At 45.8% G+C, this 10,554-nt stretch overlaps 1 protein-coding gene across 4 annotated transcripts in view; it reads left to right on the top strand.

Moving 5' to 3' along the window:
- The first annotated feature begins 570 nt into the window (after positions 1–570).
- The window catches only part of KCNQ1 (potassium voltage-gated channel subfamily Q member 1), a 1,547,560-nt gene continuing 1,537,576 nt past the window's right edge, over positions 571–10,554 (top strand). For all 4 annotated transcript variants that reach the window (XM_030201128.1, XM_030201127.1, XM_030201126.1 and 1 more), the window contains exon 1: positions 571–921. The gene's annotated coding sequence lies outside the window, so the exon portion shown is untranslated. The remainder of the gene's footprint in view (positions 922–10,554) is intronic.

Below are 10,554 nucleotides of genomic sequence, written 5' to 3'. Positions count from 1 at the left end.
CTACCATCCTGCAATCTCAACTTATGTTCAGATACTATGCAAGTTTACTGACTGTGCAGGTTTTGTTTTGTTTTTTTGTAATCTACTATGGTGCCCTATCCATAAGGGCATTATTCCTTTGGCAGTGAAATTCAGTATATACACCACATAGCCCCTGACACAGCCCCTTCGTGGGCAAAACACAGCCTGTATCCGGTTTTGCATTAGGCTGAAATTCTACAATAAAGATTTGTTTCTATCTACTACTGAGCTGCTTTGTGGTCTCACTGTCCATTTGTTAAGAGCGCCATGTTTTTGTCTGGCTGCCTAGCACATTGTCCGAACTTTGTTTTCTCATTAAAGCTTATGGGGCGTCCGCATTCCAGCAGTATTCCTCCTCCATATTATCAAGGTACTGATAGGAACCTTACTAAGGAACGCAATGTGCAACAAAGTTAAAGTGCTAGCACTCAGCCAGGTCTCAAAATTCCCGCCCCGGAACTCCTTAAAAGCCAAAGCCCCGCCTTATAATTTCAAAAGCCAGTCACCGCTTAATTTTCCCAATTCTCTGGGAGCAGCGCGGAAATAAAGTATAACAAACACACAGTGTAGACTGCAGTGCCCGTGAATTAGGAACAGCAAACCCTCCTTTCCACTTATACAAGAGCGACTAGCTGCACTAATATCACGAATTAGAATTAAAATCGGGCACTTTGTAGTTCACGTACAAAAATAAAATCCAAAACTTGTAACAAATCAGCTGTCGCTTGCTGCCCGGACAGCTTTCCTTTCTGCACCGCGTGAAGCAGGAACAGGCTGAGAGTCTCTCAGTCTCAGCACAGCAGGGGTTAAGAGAAGTGAACTTGGGGGAGTGCAAGTTCGGACCCAGCCGGAGACTCAATGGCTGTGTGCAGAGAGGAGCCTGCTTAGGGTCTGTGCAAGGTAGGAAGCTTTCTCCGAACTGCCAGGGGGTGTATCTGTATCTGGGAAAGTCAGTGCTGTGAGGTTGCATTTGTTTTGTTTGTTAAGACTTGATGAAAGCGTTGAAACGATCTGTATAAAGCACTTTGCGTGGTGGCCCTGGATGGGGTTGGATTATTTTAGCGTGATAAAAGTAGCAGATCTGGCCCCGAATAACTTGTTTGCAAAAGAAAAACGTTTTCTTGCCGCTCTGTTATTACCATTACAAGCGTTTCCTGTCTTTTCAAGAATGGATCTTCAGCTGCCTGCGGCGTTTTCAGAGGAATGTTATTTTGTTGTTGTTTTCTGTTTTAGTGAAAGGTATAGCTCTTGGAGTTAGCGTTGGTTGCACAGGCAGAGAGGGGCTGTGTGTGTTGACTGCACGCCCCTGCTGGCTTCCCATTGCGCCTGACGTAGGATGTGCCTTATTATTTTGCACATGTGTTCAGGAAACGTGTGTATCCGTAACCATTTTTAGTAGTAACAAGAAGGCGAGGAAACTATTATGACATGTGCTGGCAGCTCCACAGCCGCAGGCATGCAAGTGAGATTGCTGAAAACGTTGTTGACAAGATAGGAAGGCCCTAAAAGTGGTGGCTTGTATGTGCGTTATGATGGCACCCGAGCTTTTGCAATAAAAATGGCTTAAGATGTGCTGTTAGGCAGGGATGGGCAGCCCTTTAGAAGAGGGTGACTCGCCCTTTCCCACACAGGGCACGCTCTTTAAAGGGGGGCGCCCTCCACACAGAGGTGCTCTTTAAGGGGGGGCATCCTCCTTCACACAGGGCTAAGTTAAATTTCTTAAAAGAAAAGTTATGGTGTTGAAAATCTACAAAATTAAAGAATTTAGGAAGGATGGTAAGGGGACCGATGACGAGCTAATGGCATATTACAGTTGGGAGCATTCGTGTCTTCTGACAAATGAAACGCCGCTACAGTACACATTATGCTACTGAGGTCAATTAGTTATGACAAATGTAGAAGTATGGATGATTGATTCAATTGTAAAACTGGTTGAAAGATAAGTCAATTGACATTAGGGAAGATAACACATTATGAATGTTTTGAAATTTTGAAAAATCTTGTGGCGCTGGGCAATTATTGAGAGTATTAGATGTAGCTAGCTAAAAGATGGCACTATCTTGTGGTGAGTTTTGAAGGCCTCCTTCCAAATTTCTGCCCTGGGCCCCAGCAATTAATCCCACAGTACACCTTAAGTCTACTTCAGCCATCACATCCATTAGCCCCAGGTAGCCTTCAGAAGGTGTAGGAAAGCTCAATGTGCCACACAATACAAAAAGACCATTTGTTCCTAACCGTAGGCATGGGCAGACAAATTTTTGTCATTTTTTTCACGGTTTTTATTTTTACGGAAAAGTTGCCAAGAGGGTGGCCCCCTTCTTAAAGGGCACGCCCTTTGTGAGTTTTTTTGTACTTTCTTTATTATTGTTAATATCTTTTATGTATTTAGGTATGCTTATTTTTTATCTTCTCTTGTGTGTGTGTTTCTGTCCTATCATCATTGTTGTTGTTGTTGTTGTTGTTTGGTTTTCTTTGATGATGTTTAAATTTAATTGTAAAGCACTTTGATTTACATTGGGGCCTAAGGCAACTACCCTGTTTGCACCTGCCCCCCCCCCCCCCCCATATGAATATGTTAGGTCTGACGTGGTCCCATGTTTCACAATAATGTGTCTTTAGGGGCCAAGCTCATAACTGCTTCAAACTAATTTACGGACGCCTAACCGGGCTGGGAGCGCCTCCCAGGAGTAACTCCTGCAGAATGGCACCATGATTGCAAAACATGGGACCATGTTGAGCCTAACTGCATAACACACAGGCAGCAATGTTAAGTGATCAAGCACAGAGCTCTGACAGCACAAGAAACTGCGATTGATAGCATATCGGCACAGCACACTGAAGATTTCAGATAAGATTTATTTCAGACCTCTAAACATCACTTTTGATCATCTTATGAGAAAATTTAGACAATTCAGTCTTATTATGAAGGGAAAGAAGGATATCCAAGTAATTCCATAAGTTTGGATTTAATAGTGAACTGATGGGCATTGATATAACAACATAAGTTTGAATTGTATAGAGGATTATTATGTATAATATCTTAATCTAAAGTGGCAATAACAATATCGTGGGTGATTTGATATTTGTGTTCACAGGGTTTTTAGTATACTTTTTTAAGCATTTTTAGTTATTGTATTGCAATGTAAATCCAATGGTGGGGCCCTTTTACAAAGGTGAAGGAAAAATAGGCCTTAGCGTGCTCTTATACTGGTCTTTCCCATATGCTAAGATTGTTTTTACTGTGGCAGTAAAAGCTGATTTCTGCTTTTTTTTTTCATATAAGGGCCACGTGTTAGTTGCCATTAGCACACGGTCATTTTTAGTTTAAATCATTTTTATTAATTGTGACAGACAATTAGACAGTTCTTTGTCGAAAAAGATATATACAGAAATTGTCAACCAACAGGCTTAATCAACATATCAAGTTACAGTATGGTGTTTGTGTTTTCTCCCCTTCCCCCTCCCCTCTGGGTACCTTGGTACTCCCTATGTCTTATCACGTCCCAATATTGCAAATATAACGAGAGCAACAACTAACAATCATGGCTAGATTACTCCAGAATAAACTCTTTTATTCCACTGCGATTTGTGTGAGTTACTTAAACTATGTTAACCTTGAGGTGTACCCCTCCCTGCCACCCTACCCGTCCCTCCCTCTACCCTTCCCCCCCCCCCCACCTTTTGCTCCATTGTAAGGTCATCTGTGTTTGTTATTCGGTTCTCTCAGTGGTCAGTATCAAATGCAATGGTGTCTCTCATTACATACTGCATGCCCCACCTATCAGTAGGTATTATACCACCCACATCGCCATCAACAGTCGCTCTACTTATTGACCGGGCCCACGGGGTACCGGGGAAGACTCAAAAATTAAACAGTAGACTTCGTGCTTTGGCCGGAAGAGTGATCCAAAGCATCTCCCACTGTGCCCTGAACCTAAGGCCTGCGGGGCTTTCCAAATCAGTCACCCCACACCGGTCTATTCTCATTTGTTGCACTAGCTGCGCGCGCCATGTCTGTAAAAGGGGTGTTTCTTTTGCCGTCCAAAATTGTAGTTATTCCAAAATACATAGCCACCTTGACAAATGCCCTAAAGCCCTCTGGGGGTTCTGCAGTGAACTTAAAGTGATTAAATAAGGTTAGGGGTTCACAAATAAGGGTGCAATTCCATAATTGGTCTATTCCCTTCACAACCTGCCTCCAGAACTGCTCCACAAAGGGACAACTCCAGAACATATGCTCTAGAGAGGCCGCCCTTTGGTTACATTTAGGGCAGGTTCCTTCGGTAGTAAACCCCGCCCTTTGTGCTCTGTGAGGAGATATGTGTGTTCTCAGCAGCCATCTATATAGCCTCTCCCTCTGTGGTATGGAAAGCCGTTGCTTATAAATGGATTTCAAATACGATCTACACTCTTCTTCCGTGAGTGTACAGCCCAAATCCCTTGACCACTAAGTACATAAGTACATAAGTAGTGCCATACTGGGAAAGACCAAAGGTCCATCTAGCCCAGCATCCTGTCACCGACAGTGGCCAATCCAGGTCAAGGGCACCTGGCACGCTCCCCAAACGTAAAAACATTCCAGACAAGTTATACCTAAAAATGAGGAATTTTTCCAGTCCATTTAATAGCGGTCTATGGACTTGTCCTTTAGGAATCTATCTAACCCCTTTTTAAACTCCGTCAAGCTAACCGCCCGTACCACGTTCTCCGGCAATGAATTCCAGAGTCTAATTACACGTTGGGTGAAGAAAAATTTTCTCCGATTCGTTTTAAATTTACCACACTGTAGCTTCAACTCATGCCCTCTAGTCCTAGTATTTTTGGATAGCGTGAACAGTCGCTTCACATCCACCCGATCCATTCCACTCATTATTTTATACACTTCTATCATATCTCCCCTCAGCCGTCTCTTCTCCAAGCTGAAAAGCCCTAGCCTTCTCAGCCTCTCTTCATAGGAAAGTCGTCCCATCCCCACTATCATTTTCGTCGCCCTTCGCTGTACCTTTTCCAATTCTACTATATCTTTTTTGAGATACGGAGACCAGTACTGAACACAATACTCCAGGTGCGGTCGCACCATGGAGCGATACAACGGCATTATAACATCCGCACACCTGGACTCCATACCCTTCTTAATAACACCCAACATTCTATTCGCTTTCCTAGCCGCAGCAGCACACTGAGCAGAAGGTTTCAGCGTATCATCGACGACGACACCCAGATCCCTTTCTTGATCCGTCACTCCTAACGCGGAACCTTGCAAGACGTAGCTATAATTCGGGTTCCTCTTACCCACATGCATCACTTTGCACTTGTCAACATTGAACTTCATCTGCCACTTGCACGCCCATTCTCCCAGTCTCGCAAGGTCCTCCTGTAATCGTTCACATTCCTCCTGCGACTTGACGACCCTGAATAATTTTGTGTCATCGGCGAATTTAATTACCTCACTAGTTATTCCCATCTCTAGGTCATTTATAAATACATTAAAAAGCAACGGACCCAGCACAGACCCCTGCGGGACCCCACTAACTACCCTCCTCCACTGAGAATACTGGCCACGCAATCCTACTCTCTGCTTCCTATCTTTCAACCAGTTCTTAATCCATAATAATACCCTACCTCCGATTCCATGACTCTGCAATTTCTTCAGGAGTCTTTCGTGCGGCACTTTGTCAAACGCCTTCTGAAAATCCAGATATACAATATCAACCGGCTCCCCATTGTCCACATGTTTGCTTACCCCCTCAAAAAAATGCATTAGATTGGTGAGGCAAGACTTCCCTTCACTAAATCCGTGCTGACTTTGTCTCATCAGTCCATGTTTTTGTATATGCTCTGCAATTTTATTCTTAATAATAGCCTCCACCATCTTGCCCGGCACCGACGTCAGACTCACCGGTCTATAATTTCCCGGATCTCCTCTGGAACCTTTCTTAAAAATCGGAGTAACATTGGCTACCCTCCAGTCTTCCGGTATTACACTCGATTTTAGGGACAGATTGCATATTTCTAACAGTAGCTCCGCAAGTTCATTTTTTAGTTCTATTAATACTCTGGGATGAATACCATCAGGTCCCGGTGATTTACTACTCTTCAGCTTGCTGAACTGACCCATTACATCCTCCAAGGTTACAGAGAATTTGTTTAGTTTCTCCGACTCCCCCGCTTCAAATATTCTTTCCGGCACCGGTGTCCCACCGGTGTCCCGCGCAAGCTGCCGAAAATCTAATTCTGCTGCCGTGTCCTTAAGTTGTTGTTGGTGGAATCTTAATGGTATTGGGAGCTGTGCTCCCAGAGTAAACTCTTCTGAGAGAACCTCCACCACATCCTCTGTAAGTTCTGTCCACTCTAGGGAAGCAACATAGTGACTCAGCTGGCGATATGCAAATTGACATGTCGGGGGAATTCCGTACCGGGCCTGAAGTTCTAGGTATGAGAGAATTCGTCCCTGTTCTGTGACTATATGTGCCAGGTATACTATCCCCTTTTGTGCCCATCTGCTAAATATGCTAACCCCTTGGCCTGGTGGAAATGCTGGATTGTCGCATATTGATAGCCACGGGGATGTATGGGAAGAGAAGTGATAACATCTACACACCCACCTCCACGTTTCCCTAACAGATTTCAAAAGAGGGTGCCTCTGGAATGCTGCAGTAGCCAGGGGAGTCCCGGAGTGGAGCAGGTGGCTAAAGTGTATATCTGGGAACATCGAGGTCTCCACTGGTGTAATAGAGAAATCAGATGTCCCCCGATACCAGTCATTTATGTGTCTCATGGAACTTGCAATTGCCAAAAATTTGATGTTTAGAAGTCCCATGCCTCCCCCCTCCCTTGGGGCTGTCATCTGATGATAAGGTATTCTGGGTTTCTTCCCCTGCCAGAGATACGTTTGTATCAGGCGCTGCAACAGTTTTTCATCTTTGCATTTCAAAAACAGTGGTAATTGTTGGAAGACATATAACCACCTAGGGGCGACCATCATATTAAATAGCGCTATTCTACCCCAGATTGTAAGTGGTAATTCCCTCCACATGGACAACTTATTTCTAGTCATCTCTATCAATGGGCCTATGTTATCTCTGTACATGGAGGACCCGTCACTAGCTATGTACACCCCTAAGTATTTCATTTTTGTTATCTCCCATCTAAGTAGAGCCTCCCCCTGCCAGCATAATTTAGTGTCACTATCCATGGGCATCGCGCAAGATTTAGAAAGGTTAAGGCCGAACCCTGACAGCTGCCCGTACTCCTTGATCAATGCCAGGGCAGCCTTGAAGGACTCCTGTGGGTTGGTCAGAACCAGGAGGACGTCATCGGCATAGGCCAGAGCTCGGACCTCCTGCTCTCCCAACCGTACTCCCCTGATTCCCGGATCTGAGTTTAGAAGACGTAATAGTGGTTCTAGTGTGAGATCGAACAGGAGTGGGGACAAGGGGCAGCCCTGACGCGTTCCCCTGCCTATCTGAAACCTCGTTGAGAGCCCCCCGTTTGCTGTAACATATGCTTCCATACCAGTATATAGAGCCCCAATTGCTTACCTCACCCGGCAGGGATTCCTATCCAGTCCAGCATATAAAACAAAAAATTCCACCCGACCCTGTCAAAAGCCTTGGTGGCATCAAGGCTCACCAAAATCCCAGGGTTCTCCTCATGCCGGCACTGTGCCATTGCCAGTAAGACTCTCCGAATATGCAATACAGAGTGCCTTCTGGGGATAAATCCCACTTGTGCGGGCTCAATCACACTAGGGAGACGTGTTGAGCCGTGTGGCCAAAATATTTGCTAAAAGTTTGATATCGACATTAATTAGCGAGATAGGCCTATAGGATTCTGACTCCTCTCCGCTTTTTCCCGGCTTCAGCAATAGTGATATGCAGGCAGTGTTTTCATGTAATGGGAATTTCCCTTCCTGTATTACTGCCTGGTGGTATTCAAATAATGGGCATAGCAATTGGGGCTGTAACAGTTTATAAAATTCTCCTGAATACCCATCCACCCCCGGTGCCGAGAAAGATTTTAGCCCTTTTATTGCTTCTGATAGTTCCTTAAGCTGAATAGGGGCCTCTAAACGTGCTATCTCTAACTCTCCTAGTTTTGGCATTTGTGCCCTGTTGAGGAAGTCGCTCATATGTGCCTCCCCGGCAGACCGGTCGGCATTATACAGCTGAGTAAAATGATCCTGCAGTATTTGAAGGATCCTATCTGGGTCATTGGTAAGGCCTCCTGTCTTTTCCTTCAGGGCCGATATAGCTCTACCTCTTCCCCGTTTCCGGACCAGCCGGGCCAGCATACCCCCTGCTCTGTTCCCAAATCGCTGAAACTTATATTTTTGAAAGATCCTATTCTTTAACATTCTTTCATGCAACAGGGAGTTGACAGCAGCCTGTACAGACAAATAGGCCTCCCTGGCAGCTGCGGTTTGCCGCTCCGTATAGCGACGTCTAGCATTTCGCAGCTGCCTGTTCAGACGCAAAAGGCTAGCTGCATTCTTTTTCCGTTTGTTTGCTACGTACGCTATCAGGTCCCCTCGCAGTACCGCCTTTCCGGCGCACCAAAACAGTTGGGGGTTCGATTTGTGTTCTTTGTTAAACAATTCATATTCTTCCCACTTTTTCACCAGGAATTTTTGAAAGGATTTATCCTTTACCAAGTGGCCAGGGAACCTCCACCGTCTGGCCGGCTGGAAGCCACCTGGGGCCTCCAGCTCCAACCAGACGGGGCTATGGTCGGATATCAAAACTTCCTCGATTTTGGTGTCCTGAACACAATGGAACAAGGCTGTTGAAATGAATATATAGTCCAATCATCCCTATGTCCCATGTGCTCTGGACCGATGTGTGTAATCTCTTAAGTCAGGGTGCAAATTCCGCCATGCATCCACCACAGAGAGGGAATTGGCAAATTCTCTTAGCATCTCTGACCCCCTTCGGCCCTCCACCCCTCTGCCTCCCCCCCCCCCCCCCTGAATAATCAATCTTAGGGTCTATCAATACATTCATATCCCCTGTTATGATCAAGTGTTTACCTTCATAAGGGAGCAGTCGCCTTAACAGTCCAGGGAAGAAGGAGTTGTCAGGAGGGGTGGGAGCGTAGACATTTAGCAGATATAGTTCCCTCCCTTGTAACCACAATTTAACCAAGAGGAATCGCCCCTTGGGATCCTGGAGGACTGTTTCTACCTTGCAGGCCAGTCATCGGTGAATGCAGACTGCCACTCCCCCCCTCCGCCCATCTGGGGATGCATAGATCACCTGACCCACCCAGCCCTGCTTGAGCTTTTCATGTTCTGCAGCCGTCAGTTTCGTTTCCTGTATACGCGCTATATCCGCATTGAGGTGTTTTAAATGTGCTAGGATCTTTTTCCTTTTAATGGGAGACGTAATGCCCCCCACATTCCAAGTGACTAATTTACAGTGTGCAATCGCATGGGCATACTATCTCCCTGTAAGTAAGCTCGGAAAGCTCAGCCCCTGGGTCCCAGTCCTTCCCCAGTAGCTGTACATATCGCCCCTTCCCCATCATTCCCGCAATCGTAGGCATACAGTACCAATGTGTTTCTTTCTTTTGCATGACCTGTTTATGAGACCCTTTCCGTACAGATCTGGAGCCCCCCCCCCCCCCCCCGGACGTTGATTCTCTTCAGATCTCCGTCATCCCCCCCTTTACCCATCCCGTTACCTAAACCCCCCTCCCTTTCCACCCTAACCATAGCTTCTCTCCTTCCAGGTGACATAGTACTGCTACAAGGGTCCCCTTCCCTCCCCTTCAGCGCCCCCCCCCCCCCCCGCGCCTTAATGGGAGTTCCTCCCCCCTTTGGTGATCGAGTCAGGTCTAGGATGACACTCAGGTATACAAACTCCCTTCACCACCACTATTGCTACTGGAACATAGAACATGATAACACTTTATCAACATTGCACAAACAAATGAATTATATAACCTTAGCAGTTCACACCATCGCCTCTTTCTCATGTGCTTGGAGATGGTGCAAAAACTTTTAGCAAGAGTCTTCTGAACTTATAATCAAGGTGGTGCAGCGTCTGGCGCCTGCAGTTTAGCGTCTATAAACTGCTGGGCCTCCTGGACTGAGTGGAAGGAACGCCATCTATTTTCGTGCTGGATCTTCAAAACAGCCGGATAAAGCAGCATAAATCTTGCTTTTCTGTTTACCAATGTTGTGCAGAGCGGGTGAAATCGGCACCTTTGTTCTTGCACTTCTGCCGAATAATCTTGAAAGATTTTTATCTGGGCTCTGTCTTATCTCAGAGTGTCCCTTTTCAATTGAAAGCCCCTCATAATTTCTTCTTTGTGCAAGTAGTTATGCACTTTAATTATCACCAGTCTAGGTCTTTGCTGCCCTTGTTGGCAAGGGCCTAGCCTGTAGGCCCTTTCTATGCATAGTTCTCCATAACTGTCTGACAGAGCCAACTCTTTTTTAAGCCACTGTTCCAGCAGGTGCCCCAGTGATTTCTCGGGGATTGCTTCTGGTAGGCCGACAATTCGCAGGTTGCATCTCCGTGCTCTGTTCTC

Source organism: Microcaecilia unicolor, chromosome 4 (genome assembly GCF_901765095.1).
Source record: "Microcaecilia unicolor chromosome 4, aMicUni1.1, whole genome shotgun sequence".
In the NCBI taxonomy this organism is placed as follows: domain Eukaryota; kingdom Metazoa; phylum Chordata; class Amphibia; order Gymnophiona; family Siphonopidae; genus Microcaecilia; species Microcaecilia unicolor.
Note: the sequence above shows the minus strand (reverse complement) of the source record. Positions and strands in the feature narration are given on the sequence as shown.